This window comes from Thamnophis sirtalis, unplaced genomic scaffold (genome assembly GCF_051295495.1).
Source record: "Thamnophis sirtalis isolate CommonGarterSnake01/CBP01778 unplaced genomic scaffold, rThaSir2_p1.2 scaffold_4, whole genome shotgun sequence".
Taxonomy (NCBI): domain Eukaryota; kingdom Metazoa; phylum Chordata; class Lepidosauria; order Squamata; family Natricidae; genus Thamnophis; species Thamnophis sirtalis.
Window position 1 is genome coordinate 61,947,144 of NW_028261384.1, and position 19,997 is coordinate 61,967,140.

Consider the following 19,997-nt stretch of genomic DNA (forward strand, 5'->3'; position numbering starts at 1 on the left):
AGGCTTTTGACCGTCTGGTGGGAAGACCGGGGTCCAACTTTGACTGGCAGATCAAAAAAATTTATCGCGTTAATTCTTGGACGGATAAACAGAAGCAACTCCCCCGAGATGTAGTTATATACTTCGCCACAAGAGAGTTCAGAAACATGATACTACAAGAGTCCTATAACACCAGGCTTCAAATTGGCGGACAGGATTTGATTGTCTTGAAAGAAATACCACCTCAAATGCTAAGAGCCAGGAGAGATTATGCTTTTCTAGTGGAAGAACTCAGAAACTGTCAGATACAGTATAGATGGGATGTGCCATTTGGTATTATAATTACATTTGACAAGCAAAGATATCGTCTCAACTCTGTATGGAAAGCTCGAGATTTCTATCACAATATTCTGAAGGCGGGACAGCCTGCACCATCTGGATCCGGAGAAAGACCACATGAAGGACAAGATAGACAGCAAACTACACAACTACCAGACAAGATGCACCACCTTCCCTTCCTGGAAGGGCAAGGTGTCATGGAACAAAGACCTAGCCGTATGATTACCAGACGAATGGAAAAACAAGCCACAATGCAACAACCTCAACAATCACCGGCCATTGATCAAGGAGTCACAGCAACAAGCTCAGAAGCCATGGGAGGAGCTAGGCCAAAGGTTAAACAGGCCATGCAGGAGGCTCTAAAAAAGCTTCAGGCAACCAGAGATGACAACTAAGATTTTGACATGGAATGTCAATGGACTGAATTCTCCACAGAAGAGAAAGCAAATATTCCACTATCTTAAACAGTTCAAGAATGATATAATTTGTCTGCAAGAAACTCATATCAAATCAACTGATCAAAAATATTTGTTTAACCCCAAACTTGGTCAACATTTTGTGACCTCTGCTATGGAAAAGAAAAATGGTATAGTTGTATACTTAAGAAAAGACATTAAGGCTGAACTAATTGAAGCAGATCCCTTTGGAAGATATATCGCGCTAGATCTAATCTTAGAAGGGAAAAAGACATTACTTTTGGGAATTTATGCTCCTAATCAACAGCAAGACGGATTCTATAGAAATCTTTATGCTAAATTACTACAGTGGGACTATAAGTCTTGTATACTATTGGGTGACTGGAATGGCGTGATTGACACTAAAAGAGATAAGAAGACCTCTCGCCCAAATACTAAAATGCAAGCTAAGTTACTCAAACCTTTTTTTGACATGATGGATGACTTTGAATTGAGAGATATTTGGCGAGAAAGAAACGCAGAGGAATATGATTTCACCTTCTTTTCCGATAGACATCAATCCTTTTCGAGGATTGACTTTATATTAATCACTAATGATTTACTTTCTAGGGTGAAGAAGACAAAGATTGCGGCGAGGGTCCTTTTGGATCATAACCCAGTTTGGATGGAATTGGGAAGGACAGTGCAGGCAAGAAGGTCTTGGAGGCTGAATGAAAACTTATTCAGATATGAAAAGTACATAAATGATTGTAAAAAATTGTTATCTGAATACTTTGTTTTGAATATGAATAAGGGTACACCTATGGAATTTGTATGGGATGCAAGCAAAGCGTATATGAGAGGAGTACTGATGAATATAAACAAAATGCATAGACATAAACAAGGGCTAAAACGAAAAGAATTGGAAGAGGAAATTAAAGGGAAAGAGTTGGAGTTAACATTGAATCCAGGCGATACAAAGGTTAAGGAAGCAATTACCATATTAAAATCCCAATTTGATATGCTGATCTCTGACCAGGTAGCCACTAGTTTATTATATGCAAAACACAACACTTTTTGTAACGCAAATAAACCGGGCAGATGGTTAGCTTATCAGATTAGGAAAAAAAGGAAAATTCGAAATGTAACCAAATTGATTTATAGAGGGAAGGAGGTGTTTCAACAGGAGGAGATTCAAAAGGCATTTCAGGAATTTTTTATAGAATTGTATAAAGGGGATAAAATTAAGGGTTTAGATATAGACAAATACTTAGATAAAGAGAAAATACCCCTAGTTAGAGAAGAGTACAGGCAAAAGTTGAACCAACCAATAACTTCAGGGGAAATCTTGCAGGTAATTAAGCAACTAAAGTTAGGGAAAGCGCCAGGCACAGATGGCTTGACAGCGGTTTACTATAAAAATTTACAGTTAGAAATGGTAGAACCTCTTAGAGAACTATTTAATAAAATTCAAACGGAAGGTAAAGTGCCCCCATCTTGGAAGACAGCATTTATATCTTTGATACCCAAAGAAGATCAAGATACTACCCAACCAAAAAATTATAGACCTATCTCATTACTTAATGTAGATTATAAAATTTTTACTAAAATACTAGCAAATAGGTTAATGGTGGTTATTCAACAATTGATACATACCGACCAAACAGGTTTTATACAGGGGAGACAGATGAAGAGTAATGTTAGACTAATTATCAATGCATTAGAATATTTGGGAAAGAACAACCAAATTCCTGCTGCGTTCATATTTCTGGATGCTGAGAAGGCCTTTGATCGAGTTAACTGGCAATTTCTGTTGAAAATATTGCAAAAAATGCAGATAGGAGATAGCTTTTTACAGTCAATCACAGCAATATACCAACAGCAAACAGCTCAAATCATCGTCAACGGAAGTTTAACAGACCCTTTTCCAATCGGAAAAGGTACAAGACAGGGCTGTCCTTTGTCCCCACTATTGTTCATTATAACTTTGGAAGTATTGTTGAATAAAATACGGGGCTTGGACGGTCTAAAAGTGATCAAGATTAGGCAGCAAGAATACAGAGTCCGCGCTTTTGCGGATGATTTGGTCATCATATTGGAACAACCACAGGAATCTAGTATGGTTTTAATGAATATGATTAATCAATATGGTCAAGTGTCTGGTTTTAAAATAAATTTAGGAAAAACCAAAATATTAGCTATAAATATGAATACTAAACAAAAGGAAGAACTAGGAGGGATGCTAGGATGTGAGGTAGTCAAAAAAGTCAAATATCTTGGGGTTAATATTTTAGCCTCAAATGGGGAATTATATAAGCACAATTATATACCACTTTGGTGGAGTATATAGAGAGAGATGAAAAAATGGGAGAAATTGCCCTTATCCTTGCTGGGTAGGATAGCGGCAGTGAAAATGAACATCTTACCAAAAATTTTATTCCTTTTTCAAATGCTACCTATACTTAAAAAAGATGTGAATCTTTTAGAATGGCAGAAGGGTATCAACAAATTTGTATGGGCAGGAAAGAAGCCGAGGGTAAAGATGAAAATAATGCAAGATGTACGCGAGAGAGGAAGCTTGAAATTACCTAACCTAAAATTATATTATGATGCAGTGGTGCTATCCGCAATTAGTGATTGGACCCATTTAACCAACAATAGAATACTGAATATTGAGGGACATGATCTGGTATATGGCTGGCATGCTTACTTGTTATTCAACAAAAAACTGGATAAGAATTTTAAAAGTCACATCTTAAGAAATGCTTTACTGCGGGTTTGGAAAAAATATCAATATAAACTAAATGACAAATTACCCATGTGGGCAATTCCTAGACATGCAATTGAAAATATGAATATAGCACAAAAGCAGGATAGAACCACCTACAGACAACTTCTCACTTTGGAAAGGGGGTTTTTACAACTAAAATCTTTAGAGGTATTGAAAGAGGAGAAGGTAGTTCAAACATGGTTCCAGTATGGCCAATTACAGGCCAGGTGGAAAATAGACCAAAAAACTGGTTTTATCCAAGTTGAGGATAATTTGTTTAAACAAATAAGAGATCAAAGTTTAATGCATATAAAGAGGATATATAATGTACTAATACAGATGGATTCGGAAACAGAACTAATTAAAGATTGTATGATAAAGTGGGCTCAAAATATTGAAGAACCAATAATGGATACATGGGAAAGAATATGGGTAAGAAATGTGAAGTTCACACAAGCACAAAATCTGAGAGAAAATTTTTATAAGATGTTTTATAGATGGCATTTAGATCCTAAAAAACTGGCTTCTATGTACCTGAATGTACAGCCTAAATGTTGGAGATGTGGTTCTCTCGATGCTGCATATTTTCATATATGGTGGACTTGTCAAAAGGTTAAGGTATTTTGGATAAAAATGTGGTGGATTATGCAAAATATTTTTAAAAGAAGGATAAAATTTACTCCCCTAGTTATTTTTATTAGGTATATGTACTGAATTTACAGCGGTAGAGACTAATTTGGTTCTGCACTTAATAACGGCAGCAAGACTGTTGGTGGCGCAATACTGGAAGAAGGAAGACTTGCCTACAACTCTTTGAAAGTCACAAACCTAGCCGAGATGGCGAAAATATCGGCATATCTTAAAGACCATTCAAATGAGAGATACAAACGAGACTGGAAAAAATGGATTGACTATATACAAAACAAATACGGGACTAAGAAATTACAGATAGCCTATGCTTAAGATTAGGAATAATCTAAACTGCTTAAAGTTAGTGCAACAGGAAGAAGCTGAGTTTAATGCAGGGATGTTATTAACTTCTTTTTTTTATTTCCTTTGTCTTAATATATTTTAGACTGTATTTGTTTTTGTTTTTTGTTTTTGTCTTTCACAGAAAAAAGTTTTATTTCTTTAAAAAAAACACAAATATTTCATCATTCGTCAATCATTAAAACTTTGAAGTACAATTTTTTTTGTATGTCCCTCCCTCCCTCCCCCCCCAGCCCCCTCCTCCTCCCCTCCCCGACCTCCCAGAACCCGTACACGGTATGGATTTTTAACTAACACAGTCTAAAATCTATTGAGAAAAAAGAAATAAAGAAATTAATGACATTCTACATTGACCTTAGCTTCTTCTTACTGAACTAACTTTAAACAGTTTAAATCATTTCTGATCTTAAGCATAGGCTAACTGGAATTTCTTGGTCCTGTATTTATTTTGTATATAGTCAATCCATTTTATCCAGTCTCGTTTATATCTCTCATTTGAGTGATCTTTAAGATATGCCGATATTTTAGCCATCTCGGCTAAGTTTGTGACTTTCAATGTCCATTCTTGGAATGTAGGCAAGTCTTCCTTCTTCCAGTATTGCGCCACCAACAGTCTTGCTGCAGTTATTAGGTGCAGAATCAAATTAGTCTCTACCACTGTAAAGTCAGTACATATACCTAGTAAAAATAACTGAGGAGTAAACTTTATCCTTCTTTTAAAAATATTTTGCATAACCCACCATATTTTTATCCAGAATGCCTTATACTTTTGGCAGGTCATAGACTGTATTTGTTAAAAACCTATACTGTGTACAGGCTCTGGGAAGTCAGGGGGGAGGGAGGTGGGGTGTTAGGGGGAGGGGGGATATATAGTACGTGTTAGATTTTATAGTAACGTGATTGCACTTGTATACTGTTGCTCTTTAATTTCACTGTAAAAATAGGACAAGTAGTACTATCTACTAATAGATAGTAGAAATACACCGAAGGGAGGAGTAGAGAGTTAGAAGAAAGAGGGGTAGAGAGGGTGGGAGAGAGGACGGGAGGGAGGGTGAGAAGGAAGGGAGGGAGTGTACTGGGAGAGAGGAGTGATAGAGGGGGAGGGGAAGTAGGGTAGAGGGGAATGTTGGAGGGAAGAATAGCAATAGCAATAGCAATAGCAGTAGACTTATATACCGCTTCATAGGCCTTTCAGGCCTCTCTAAGTGGTTTACAGAGAGTCAGCATATTGCCCCCAACAATCTGGGTCCTCATTTTACCCACCTCGGAAGGATGGAAGGCTGAGTCAACCCTGAGCCGGTGAGATTTGAACCGCTGACCTGCTGATCTAGCAGTAGCCTGCAGTGCTGCATTTAACCACTGCGCCACCTTGGCAGAAGGAAAGTTGGAGGGGGGCGAAAGAAAGGGTGTATGGAGGGTCGAAGTGGTACATTGGGTTTGTATTTTGGGGGGTATTGTTGACAAGAGGAATGGCTGTGTTTATTGTTTAATGTTATATGGCCCCGGTTATGCACAGTATATATGTCACTGTACGAAATGAAAATGGAAAAATAAAAACACATTTACAGGAAGGAATACAGCACATAGATACTTTCAAAGGCACAATGTGAGGAATGCTTTATTTTTAGTATGGGAAAAAGTTAAATAAAAAAACTATAGGAAAATATCAGTTTGGCTTTCTACAATGGAGCATTAAATCGAAATATTGTCAATTTGGCAAAAAAAAAAAAAGTATCCTACAAAGACATCTTAAACAAGGAAGAAAAAACTAGACAGGAATTTCAAAACCAAGAGATGGACCTAGCATGGTGACTGCACTTGCAAATACAATCAAGATATGAGAGAGATGTGAAAATATGGGGTTTTATAAAGAACCAACTATACTTGATCAAATACTATTAGGGACAGATGAAAAATTAATAAGGAAACTATATAATTACCTACTAAGCTTTAAAATGGAAGATGAATAAGTTAAAGAAACAATGATAGTATGGGCAAAAAAAAAATGGCTACACTATAGAATTAGATAAATGGTAAACGTTTTGGGATAGAAATTATAAGCTGGCAATGGCCACTGCATATAAGGAAAATTTATACAAAATTTTCTATAGGTGGCTTCTGCCACTGACAAGATTAACAAAGATCTCTAGAAATATGCCCATCAAATGTTGGAAATGTGCAGAGATGGACAGACTGACATTAAAAATAAAAGATAAAGGAGATATTATTGTTTATTAGTATTATTAGTATTATTCAACATGGAATAGGTTTTACCAGTGGCTAGATACAAGAGGTAGAACTTAGAAGAAGAAAGATTATTATGTGTGTGTAAAAGATTAACATTATGTATGACTATAAGTATGTCAGTATAATCAATAGAAGCACAAATAATGCAATTATTATTATTGTTATAATTACTACATATATTATTTTTATTACTGTTAGTATATTTATTGTTATTTTGTTAAAATGAAATACCTAGACAATACACTGTTTTCAAAATATTTCAAAATATTTATATATAAATAAAAAATAATATTTTTTTTAAAAAAATCATGTTTCCCACCATCCAATCCATAAGTTGCTGAAAAGTCACTGGGACACCTGACAATGCTTGAGGCATCTGATTGAATTCATAGAATCCCAAGGGACAAATGAAAGCAATTTTCTCTCTGTCATCTGTTGATGGGAGCAACTTCTCAGATTCAGCACACTAAACCATTTTGCCCCTCTGGGGAGTACTGATCTGGAATGGTCCTCCAATTGATGGTAAGGTAATCTATGCACATCCTCAGGAACAAATTCTTCTTCCAATCTACTACTACGGGAGAGATGTAAGGCTCTGAGATTTTTGGATGATCCCAGGCCTCTTCAATTCTGCTACAATCTCTCTGAGGTCATCTAAATCATTTAAGGGGATCCACCAAGACCTTTCTCAGAAAGACTTATCTTTCAATGTTGAGCGGTCCTAGCACAGCAGGCCCTACATTAAATTTGTCTTTTGAGAACAGGTGCAGCCACCTCCCAAGTTTGTCTCTAGCCCTCTCCTGCCACTCTGAGGATGGCTATGTGTTCTTCTGGTAGAATTGAATAGAACCTATTGAAACCTCACCCTCAGTCTTTTCTCCTGTAGAGCAGTATGACAAGGGTGGGTGGTTCACTTGTCCCAACAAAATCCAGTCTTTCAATCTCACAGGGAAGTTAGCAACATTCCAGACTTCAATCGAGCTCCACCCTCTTACCTACCACAAGACCTCTTGTGCAAGCTGGCAGAAAGCCTGTGACCAAGTCTGTACAAGGCAGGCACTTCTGGTTTTTACAACCTGCTTGCTGTTTTGTTGCTCTGGTTGTGCCCATACTTAGGCTGTGTTATAATCTTTTTAAAGTCCTTACGGATGGAATCATACCTATTCTTGGGATTATCATCATCATCATCCTCTTCTTCCATTGGCACAGCTACAGATTTATGCTCTCCTTCATCTCCTGAAAACTAAAAAAAACCAGTTTTCTATTCACCAACAAACCTTCTGTTACTCGTTTTATTTTTTGTTCATCATTGCTTTCTTTGCCTGTTGAATTCAAATTTTCATTTTCAACTTCATTTGATGAGAGTATGTGGCAGCAGTATTGACAGATGTGCCCTTGGGGTTTTTTAAGCTTGTTTTCCTGTCTCTTTAACTTTGCTATTTTCCTTCTTGGCTGTCCCTCTCATTTTCTTCTTTTTCTCCTCATTAGTCTTCATCAGGAAACAATAGTAACTCACTTCTTGGTAGTTGTTTTTAATTCCTCCTTTTAGGGCTTTTCTTTTTTTCTTTATCTCCCTTTTTATTTAAATTGTCATCCAAAGGATCACAGACCTCTTCGTTTGGGGAGATTTCTCAGTATATGAAACATTATCTTGCGGTTTCTTACAAATTCTCCCTCTTAAGTTCCTTCCTATTTTCCCCTCAACTCTTTTTTTTCTGATACTACCAGAAGCACTCCAGTTTTCTTTTTCAGGAGAAGGCTTCTCAATTTCAGAAAAGGAATAACTTTTCCTCCTTTCAAAGGTCTTTCTCTCATTTATGATTTCTTTTTCTTTTTTGGCTTTCTTTATCTCATCTAAGGATTCACTACTTTGTTCTTGCTTTGGGAACATCCTGCATCATCAGAAGATAAATCCCGTAATTTCCCCCAAACTTTGCTTTGCTTTCCTGAAGAGCTCCTATTGTCTTTTACTGATGAAACATTCTGTTTTCCTTTCAATGCACTTCCTTTGAAACTCCATGCTTTTTTTTAACAGATGCCTCTTTACAAGGTGTGTCTTGTAAATTGTCTTGAATTGCCTGTCTTCTCCTTATTTAAAATTAAAAATTCATCAACTTCACTGAACAACTCATTTTGCTGCTTCTGTTTTTAATTTAGTAGCATTTCTATCCCTAAATTCAGGTCCTTTAAAGTAATCTGGCTCTGGTTGTACAACAATAATTTCTTTTGGCAAACTATTGACATCAACTTTATTTTCTGAGTTTTCATTTGAAATATCTTGAGTCATGGTTGCATTTGTTCCAACTTTATTTTGTTACAGCTGTGGATTTTCTTTTGGAGCATTCCTAATTATTTGGATCATTTAGAAGAGCTACTACCCTCTTCCTTGCTGTTTTCCACTGAGGCTGGAATATTTCCAGGCATTTTGCACTATCTATATTTTTCCTCATATATAATACTTGGAGAGAATTTGTGTCCTCTGATTCTTCTGATGAGTGAGCCAAGAAGTCATGAAGCTTCTGCATCAATATATTCAATTTGTTTCATGCTAGATGACTTCATCTACATCCAGAGACTCTCAGGAACAATTGGTTCCCCAGAACTGGATGGAACTTAAGTGAATGGCTTTTACAGTTGACTTGGTATTGGTTCTTAAAGAGCCTTGAGGGCTCCACAGTCAGAATCTTTAGCTGATTCCATACTGGGTCTGAGAATAAAGCACCTCAAGAAAGCTGCTACATCTTGGAGGTGGAGCTGACGTCGTGATGACACAATGTGTGATCTTGGACCTCCAAGATCGCCATCAATATCTCTGTTGCTGGACGGTCCTTTTGGACCTAAACCATCCCTTAGAGATGGTGATAGAGGAGGACACATCCTGCTGATTTCAGGGACATCACAAAGTCCCTGATTGATCCAGGAGAAGTTCTTTTTTCCTGCAACAGAGAAGCAGCCATTGAAGCTGCTAAAGTTGGGACAGCTCTAGAACAGAAGGAAAGAGGGAGTGGAAGTGTGTTGAATTGGTAAGATAAATTTTATTATTAGAGAAGAGATCACCCAAAAAACTAAAAGTTAAATTAAATTTGAAGACAGAAGAGAGCAAGTGGTGAGATTAAGCCAGAATTAAACTTAGTGTGTTGTCTTTTTTAATATTTTTTTTATGGATGGAATTTTTACAAATGTTTCCTACTTTTTAAATTGGATTGGTTAATTTTTCTTCTTCTATTTTTCATTCTTTTTTTCATACTGATGGATTAAGAATTTCTTTTTTTTTTTACAATGCTTGATCGGATTGTTTTTCTTTTAAGAACTTTTCTCCTTAAGTTTGGAATACAAAGAGGGATGTAAAAGCAGGAGGAAAAAGAAGTAACACTGCCACTTAGAGGCTGGAGGTTTGGAAACATTGTTTTTCTCTTTTCGCTTAGAACATTCTCAAGACTTTTGAGTTTGTTTATTGAAAGTGATAATGGGAAGCACACAATTTGTTTATACAGGTGCTCTTTTGGAGTACTATTAGTAGCTGGACTGAAGAGAAAGCCTTGACATGAAAGATTATAATGAACTTGCTTGAAATTTAACAAAAAAGCCTTGGATGTTATAGTGGCAGTATTTATAAGTTGGAAGAATGGCACAACATGAAAAAGAAATATTAATATTGCAAATGATTATGCTAGAAATTAAAAAAAATCTGGTAACAACAGAGAACATTGAAAAGAGAATGGACAATATAGAACACAGAACAGGAAAAATAGATGGACAAATTGAGGATACTTATCAAACAATGATGGAATTTGAGGACAGAGTTCTAAAAACTGAAGAAAAAGATGAACAAAGATAAGAAAATTGTTGATATTGGCAGTAAACTGAGCGTGGTTGGAAATTGCAAGAGTGGAATATGGAAAGGGGAGATCAATGGATTGGAACTCTATCTCATACCTCAAAATATAGAAGAAGAAAAGGGAGAAAATTTGACAGAAGTAATGAGAGAAATTTTGGCAGAAGCATTGGTGATAACTAAAGGCAAGCTGATGGAAGGAACAGATGGAGGGTTTTGAGTCTTTACAAGATATGCAATGAGCAACAAGTTGCTAAGAGAAATCCATATAAGACTTACCAAGAAAACAACCAGAACACTAATACTACAAATGGCAAGAGATATTAAAATTGCTCTATTATTGGAAGGACACAGGAGAATGTAATAAACATTAAGTTAAATTTAGTTAAATTTAGTGTATTATGTATAAAATGGTGATAATAGTTATAGTCAAATAAATGAGTAACAATGATAATAATGCATGCATATATATATATATATATATATATATATATATATATATATATATATATATATACACACACACACACACACACACACACACACACACACACACACACACACACACACTAGATTGATAATATGAAATTTTATAGAAATTGTAAATGAGGACTATGGAGAGGATATTTAAAAGCCTTGTTATTAAATATAAACAATTTTTATATAGAATATGGTAAAAAGATGTAATATTATTGGATGATTTTAGGAGGAAGTAATGAAATGCCATAATATAGATTTACTTTAAATTTAGAATATTTTATATAAAAGGATGTAATAACAGTTATAGTCAAATGAATGTTTAATAATCATAATAATTGTTTACATATATATTGGATTGATGATATGAGAATTTGTGTAAACTGTAAGCAGGGACTATTGTGAGAAAGCACAAAGCTTTGTAACCAATCAACATACTGTACATAACTGGAGGATGGTTTTTATGTATTGTGTGTGTCTATGTCTGTTTGTTTTATGTTTGTTTAAAAATTATATACACAAAACAGCATGGGAAGCATGTGTTCATCTTATTTTGTTTGCAGAGAATTGCCAAGAGGGTCTAAAACAAATATGCATGACCCACAATCCAAGCTTTTGTGACCCTTGAAAGCATGCGCTTTTTGCGCACGTGTGAGGCAGAAGATGGCTGCTCGAGCAAAACGCTCAAGTTTTGCGAAAAGAGAGGAGCGGAATCGAGAGGGACGGAGCCCCTGCAAACTCGAAGGGAGAAGTTCCCCTGTGGAGGTGATCGAGCAGGCAGTCCGGGGGTGTGTTTTTGGCCAGAGGGGGGTTGTGTAAACACTCCCCAGGCACCTGGAACGCACCAAATCTTCCCACCTTATGCTGGTCTGTGGCAAGACGGCTCTGAAGATCAGCTGTAGAGTGGCTTTAGATCAGCTGTAGATCAGCTTTTTTGAACTCGGCAGAAGCAGCAGTGGCAGTGTTAGGTCAATAAGCCTAACAATAAGACTCTAACTCCTGGCTGCTAGACTTCGGAGAGAAGAGTGGGGAAGTGGGGGAACGTTGCAAGGGGGACTGCTTTAGCGACCCCTGGACATTTGAGTGCTCCAGAGACCTGCCCATCCCCTATGCCGGCTACAGAAAATGGCAGCGTCGTTTTGAATGCGGCGCGTTTCTAAACTTAACTCTGGTGGTAGCAACGACGTTGGGACGGCGAGATTACGGCTTCTGGCTTTTGAAGGGGAGGACCCCCCTCTGTGACCATCATCAAGCAGAACACCAGCTGCGGCTGTTGCGCTTTGGTCTTGGCAGCCTGGAGGTTCATCCTGGGGGGGAGCTGACCCGGCTATTGCTGCCCTGACTGCTACAACTGTTGCTGGAGAGGGCTAGGGTCAGGGTCAGGGTGAGGGTTAAGGCTAGGGTTAGGGTTAGGTTAGGGTTAGGATTAGGGTCTGGGTTAGGGTTAGTGGTAGGGTCAGGGTTAGGGCTAGGATTAGGGTTAGGCTAGGGTTAGGGTTAGGGCTAGGGTTAGGGCTAGGGGTAGGGTTGGGGTTGCTAGCCTGATGGACCGTTGGCCCGCTGATGCCGGCTTGTGAACACCATGGCTCAGCTGTTGAGAGGGGTGTCCTCCCCCACTCTCTACCCCCTTCCATCGGGGGCGCAGTCTCTTTTCAGCTGGATCCGGATTGCCAGGGGGGCTGTGCTTTGGCTGCTGTAACCCCTGGCCATTTTCGCTACTGTACCCGAGACTAACCACAGCCTTTCTGCCTCCCGGTCATCTCTGCCCCTGCTTTTGTTTTCCGGACCATCATCTTGGAGCGAGCTGGGTCTTTTGAATCCATCCTCGGCTTCGCTGAGACTCCCACTTAAGCAGTGGACGAAGAGGACGTGGGTGGAGAGCTTGCTCCGCACCTTCCTCCAACCGACATTAACTCCCTATCGCTCCAGACTTTTGGACTTTGCCCTCTCTGCGGGACCCTGCAGAGGAGAAGACCAGGAATACTAGGACTCCCTCTTCCATATTAGCATAAGCTTTTTATGAACTTCTTGCACTGCTGCACAATTTTTAACTTTTATGGGGAGTGCATGTGATATGGGTGTTATTGTATGATTGCATGAATGACCCCACTTTTTATTAATCCATTATTGTTGTATTTTTGTGTTTTTAATTGCTACGTGGGGATTGCTTGGGTGAATGGATGTGTGGTGTCTGAATAGGCTGGGACCACAACCGGGTACCCTCTGCACTGAGTGCACTGCAGAAGTGTCAGAGGGGCCTGGGCCTAATCCCAGCCTAGGATGTTTGATTCAAAGGGCCTGCCAAAAAATGCAGTAGCCAGAGGGAGGGATGGGGGGACCACGGACCCAGGAGTGGGCCGGAACATTACGGTCATAACAGGGAGGGGCAGATATGGTGGGAACTTTAGGGCTAGCCATTACCGGGGAAGGAGGGTTCGCTACATCTCAGAGATCCCTCCTTCTGGCCCTATTAGTTCCACTCCAAGGCTAGCTGGCATGAGTAATCAGGGCCCTGGTATCAGGCTGCTGTTGCTAAATGCCAGGTCTGTGGTTCACAAGGCTCCCCTCATCTAGGACCTAATTTTAGATGAGGGGGCAGACCTGGAATGTATTACTGAAACCTGGCTGAGCCCGGAGGGAGGAGTCCCCCTCACTGAGATGTGCCCAGAGGGTTTTCAGGTGCTTCATCAGCCACGACCCCAGAGAAGGGGTGTGGGAGTGGCTATTGTTATCCGAAGGTCTCTAGTCCCTCATAGGATCCCTGCTTCGGAGCTTGTTGGGTGTGAGTCCTTACTGGTGAAGTTGGACCTTGGGGGTCAAGTGGGCTTGTTGTTAATGTACCTGCCTCCCAACAGCATTACAACAGCCCTCCCCTCGCTCCTCGAGTCAGTAGCCGAGCTGGCAGTTGAGTTCCCCAGGCTTATGGTGCTGGGGGATTTCAATTTGCCTTCGTTCTGCGAGCACTCTGATGGGGCACAGGAGTTCATGGCTACCATGACAGCCATGGACTTGACCCAAGTAATTCGGGGTCTGACTCACTCAGCGGGTCACACACTCGACCTCGCATTTCTCTCGGAGCAGTAGATTCGTGATCTTGGTTTGAAGGGTATTGAGATCCTGCCTCTGTCATGGTCGGACCACTTCCTACTGAGGCTCGACTTTCGGAGGCCAATCCCCCACTGTAGGGAGAAGGAACCGATTAGGTGGTTCCACCCCAGGCGCCTAATGGGCCCTCTGGATTTTCAGACGGCGCTTGGTGTTATACCTGATACTCTCGTCCACAGTCCAGTGGAGACCTTGGTCGCTGCTTGGAACTATTGGATAATGGGCAACCTTATCTTGTACCTCTCTTTATTTCAATAGAATCTGTCAATTCTCCATTTACCATTATCTTTGCTGTTTGTTTATGATATACCATTTGTATGGTTTGAATTAATTCTTACCAAAGTTCATCTGCTCCAATTGTAGAAACATAAATTGCCAATTCACGTTGTCAAAGACCTTCTGTGCATTGAGAAACATCAAAGCCATTTGTTTTTTGGGATGAGCCTCATAATATTCCAAAGTATTCAAAATCATTCTCATATTGTCTTTAATTTGTCTCTTGGGTAAAAAACCATTTTGGTCTGAATGGATAAAGTTATTTAAATATTTTTGAGTCTCTCTGCTAGTATAGATGCAAATAGCTTATAATCTGAATTTAATAAAGAAATTGGTCTATAATTCTTAGTTTGTGTTAAATCAGTCTCCTCCTTGGGTAGCAATGCAATGTGTGCTTCTGACCATGATTTCTATATTTTACTCTCAGATATCACTTCATTCATGACTTCTAAGAGTGGGAGAGTCAAGATTTCTTCAAATAATTTATAGAATTCCACAGATAGTTCATCCGGACCTGGGGCTTTTCCATTATTTTGTTTTTTAAGTGCTTCCGTTAGCTCCATCATTGTTATTTTACTTTCCAACATTGTTCTAGTTTCATCTAGTATCTGGGGAACATTAGCATCCTGTAAATACTTTTAAACTCCTCCCTCTTCCACCTTCTCTTGATCGTAGAGTTTAGCATAGTAATCTTGTATAATTTTTTTCTCAGTGTTTCCATTCTTAATTGGAATATTTTCTTTGCATCTCTCTCTTTTTTCAGCTTATATGCCAGCCATCTACCTGATTTGTTTGCATTTTCAAAGTAATTCTGTTTAGCATCTCTAATTTTTTGTGCCAGTTCTTCCTTTTCCAGTAGATCCATTTTATGTTTAATTATATCCATTTTTATTTTAACATCTTTTTTTGTGGCAATCTCTGTAGCTCTCTTTCAAGTATTTTGTAGTCATTATCTAAAGCTTTATGCATTTGTCTTTTCTTTAAGTTTTTCTTCCTTGTATAGTCTATTATCAGACCTCTAGTGACAGCCTTCATTGTATCCCAAAGATTCTGCATTGATGCATCTTCTTTCCTATTTTCTTTAAAGAAAAAGGCTAGCTCTTTTTCCATTTTTTGTACAAAGACTTTTTCTTTCAATATAGTATTATTTAATGTTCATCTAGATCTTGTCCTTTGGCCTTTCCATTTAATTGTAATTGATTGTGGTCCGCCCAAGTGCTTGTTTCAATCTCAATTTCTTGTGCGTTGCAAGAAAGATTTCAGAAGCAATTTTCTATTTAGCTTTGTTGTTTTGTGTGTTTGTAATCCATGTTCTGGTTCACAATGCCATTGAAATCTCCCATCATACAAATATCAACATAGTCTAAGTCCAAGATTCTTTTATGCAATTTTTTATAAAATTCATCTTGTTTTTCATTAGGGCATAGATTCCAATTAGAAGGTTTTTTTTTTTTTTGATATCCATAATTTCCACCATCAAAATTCTTCCCTCTTCATCTGCATAGATTAATTTTGCTGAAATATTATCTTTAATATAGAAGATCACTCCTCTTTCCTTGCAATTCGCCAGTGTTGAAAACATTTTCCCAAGCTTTGGTTGTTAGTAGGTGTTCATGTCTCTTCTGAATATGTATTTCTTGTAAGCAGATTATGTCAAGTTTTAACTTTTCTAATTTATGAAATGTTTTCTTTCTTTTAATTGCTGAGTTAAGTCCATTAATATTGATTGTAATCATTTTTCTTTCCTTCATATTTATACTTTATATACAGGGTTTATAGCTCTAGTAGATCTGTGTTCTCGTTGTTCTCTGTAGCTTACACCACCCCCACCACACCTTCTTCTTTCTCAATTCCACCTACAGCTCCTTCTACTTTTTCAGTCTCAGTTGTAGGTGCCTCCCGTAGTTGTGTCACTAAATCATCTTTTTCAGTTTTCTCAGCTGTTTCTCTGAAATATTCTGCATAGAAAGCTTCTGCTTTATCAATTGTATCTATCCTGTGTCTTTGTGCTTACCATGTAAATAGTAGACCTTCCAGTATGAGCCATCTGTAATTAACACCTTTTTAAATCAAAACTTTAATCAAAAATTGATATTCTCTTCTCCTCTCTCTAACCTCTCTTGGAATTTGTTTGAGAACTACAATCTCTTTGCCTTTATATTCTAATTTTCTATCTCTCATTTTCTGTAGAATTTGTAGTTTAATTGTTTTCTTGGTAAATCTTACATGGACTTCCCTTGGAAGAGCATTTCTCTTTGCATATCTTGTATGTACTCGGAACGCTTCATCTATGCCATCCATCATCTTCTCCTGAAATATCTCTAATACATTTGTCAATATCTCGGATATTATCTGTGCTAGGTTCTCTCCTCTTTCTTCTATGTTTTGAAATCTTAAGAAGAATTCAGACCTATCCATCTCCCATCTTAATATTCCACTGCTCTCCCTTTCCATGTTGCTCAGTCTACTGTCTAACTTCTCAGCTTTCTTTTCTCCTTCTTGAATTTTTTCTTCAATTTTTTGAATCCTGTCGTCATATTTCATCATCCAGTTGTGCATATTTTCCATTTTTCCTTCCATTTTGTCAACTTTTTGTACTATGCTTTGATTTTGTTGTTCTATTGTCTCCATTCTTTTTTCTATACTCTCAGACTTCTTTACAATGGTGTCTAGCTTTTCATCCTTGCTATCAACTCCTGCTTGCAATTTCTGTATCGCTTGCATGATTGCCTCTAAGTTTACTCCTTTCTCCTTTTCTTGCTGCAGCATTGACTGTATTGACCTCTGACTTCCCGCAGGTGTACTTTTCTACTCATGTTCTAAGTTTTTTCCCCTTTATATTCTAGTGCAGTTAATATCACAGAGGTTTAGACAACAATTTATGAAGATGAGAGGTTATAAATAAAATAAGAGAAGGGTGAAAGAAAAAGAAGGGAGGAGGAAAGAGTGAGAATCTCACTTAAGGAGAGAAGTAAAGGAATAAAAAAGAGAAGAGAGAGGAAGAGGGAAAAAAAGAAAAGAAAAGAAACTCTTCAGTCCAATTTACACAAAATTTAAGGCAAGCCATCCATTGATGTCCAAATATCTTCGAAAGGACAAAAGTGCAAAAATAAAAAATAAAGTAAAAAGCAAAAAACAAAGATACTTCAAGCCACAAAAAAGGGAGGGGGGAGTCAAAAAGTCAAGGGGAATAAAAAAATCAATATCTCCCCAGCAAGATAATATAAAAGTAGTATAAAAACAAGCTAGAACAAATAAATTCAGTCTTCCCCCCCCCCCTAAGATAAAAGTCTTTCCAAGGTCATTCTTAGCTTCCCTTGCTGCTTATTATTTAGTCTAAAGTAGGTTTCCAGATACTGAAAGACTCCAGCTAAGTAAACAAAGCCTGCTCTTCCACTCTTAATCAAATGGTTTACAAGGGAAGCTTCTGGTAACAATGTTTCAAGTCCACTAGACTGCGTTGGCTTGTGTTAGCTTGTATCAAGTCTCGATACTTAAAACTTCCATTTAAACTTTTTCTTAGAAAATAAGAAAAAGTACCAAAGAGCAGGCTAAAAAAAAAGAAGAAATCTTCAATACATTTTAGATTTAAATTCAATGTCCCCACAAGGTCCAAAATTAAGAGTATCAGAGAGAAAAAGAAAAACACAGAAAGCCAATCCACATTTTAATAAAAGTCCGGCCCAGCTTCCGGAGATAAAAAGGGGGGGGGGGAACCCTTCAATTGGCAAACTTATATCTGACACTTTTCTCACTAATCAGCCTTATTTTAAATTGGATTTCCAAATTTAGGGTGTTGTCTTTCCAATAGAAAAAAAGGTTTAAAAACTCTCACCAACACGACATGCTTCTCTCCAGTGCTTATATTTAGGGGCTGTCAGCAGCTTCAGCAGCCTGTAACTGTATTTTATTTTGAATGCATGTTTAAATACAATTAAATTAAAATTATTAAATCAAAACAATCTAAAATATAAACAATCAACATCCCCCCCTCAGCGGGCCACAGTAAAATTATCAAATGTTGACCGGTCCATGGCGATAAAAAGGTTGGGGACCACTGCTTTACATAAATGACCTTTGTGATCATATTACAAAAACTGTGTTCTCTTCGCTGATGATGTAAAACTATTTAACACCACCGACAATGCAGCTACCCTTCAAAAAGACCTTGACTATGTTTCAGAATGGTCAAATAATTGGCAAGTTCAAATCTCAACCAACAAATGCTCTGTCTTACACATTGGCAAAAAAAATTAAAACACAAAATACAAACTGGGTGGACATAACCTTGTAGATGACTCTCACTCTATCAAGGACTTTGGAGTACTCATATCTAATGATCTAAGTGCCAGAGCCCACTGTAATAACATCGCCAAAAAGGCATTAAGAGTTGTTAACCTAATCTTGCATAGCTTTTTTCTGGTAATATTGTACTGCATACCTGACTCTGTGATTTCCTCCACAAACCTCTACTATATTCTTAGAAAACATAATGGAACACCTGAGACACTCAGAAAGTATAGTTAGAAATTTGAATTTTTAATGTGAAAAAAACTTTATTTGTGGAAAGTTTATATAATGACAATCATTTTGAATTGGGGGAATATAAGAGTTTAGCCAAGTAGTAGCACTGAATTAGCAGGAAGGAAATCTTATAGGCATTTCATTATAGCCTCTTGTATATTGGGTGCAAATCTGAAACTTTAAGTCTGCATGCATCCTTCAGGATGTTTGGTTCTTCAAAGCCCTTCCAAAAATAGCCAAAAATAGTAACATTTAAAGAAATAGAAAGGAGATGCTATATTGAAAGTAAATGCAGAAGCTATATTTAATTACATTAATTTCAATTAAATTAGTGTTAGTCCCATTCAATTTTGGAGTGCAGTCCTCTGCACACTATCTAAAGACTGAGTATAGCTCACAAGCCCCTGAAGTCTGTGTACTAATTGAATGTGCTTCAATCCAATGTGGCAAATATGCAGGTGACCATTGCAGATTTGACTGAAGAAAATGATTTGAAAGTTTTGAAATAGTGATGCCTCAAATGCCTATTTGTCTGTGAGTGGTCTAAACTAGATAAGTTTGATGCCCTCTTACATTGCCAGCAGTATTACTGCTTCCTTTTTTGACCCAGAGCAAATTAGAAGAAGCCTCCTCTTGTGCTCTTTTTCCCCTTGCTAGGCACAGTGTTCTACTACCTCTGTGACCCATTTCCCCCAGTATTCCTCCCCTCCCACCTACTTTGAGGTCAAGTATTTGAACTGGCAGCTATCCCATGCAAGAACAAACAAGTCTGGGAGAAGGCTGGCACCCTCAGAATTTCAGCACAGCTAGAACTACAGCAGGGCTTTTGCTGCTATCCCACTGTTACCCATGAACAAATTAGCAGCAGTATTTCCATATTAATTAAGTGTGGAAACGAATGAGGTTAACTAGCCAAGGTCCTGCAGAATTTGAAGCCAGGCAGATTTGCCTACGTCTTAGTGATAAATGAGATGCTGATATATAATTGTATAAATAGCATGTTGGTTAGAATAGGCTTTGAAAGTATATAAAGGTCTCTAATTTACTTTAACTGCATTAA

At 37.9% G+C, this 19,997-nt stretch overlaps 1 protein-coding gene across 1 annotated transcript in view; it reads left to right on the forward strand.

The window, feature by feature from the left end:
• STAC (SH3 and cysteine rich domain) overlaps window positions 1-19,997 on the forward strand; it is a 247,224-nt gene that overhangs the window by 53,325 nt on the left and 173,902 nt on the right. The gene's annotated exons all lie outside the window — the stretch shown is intronic.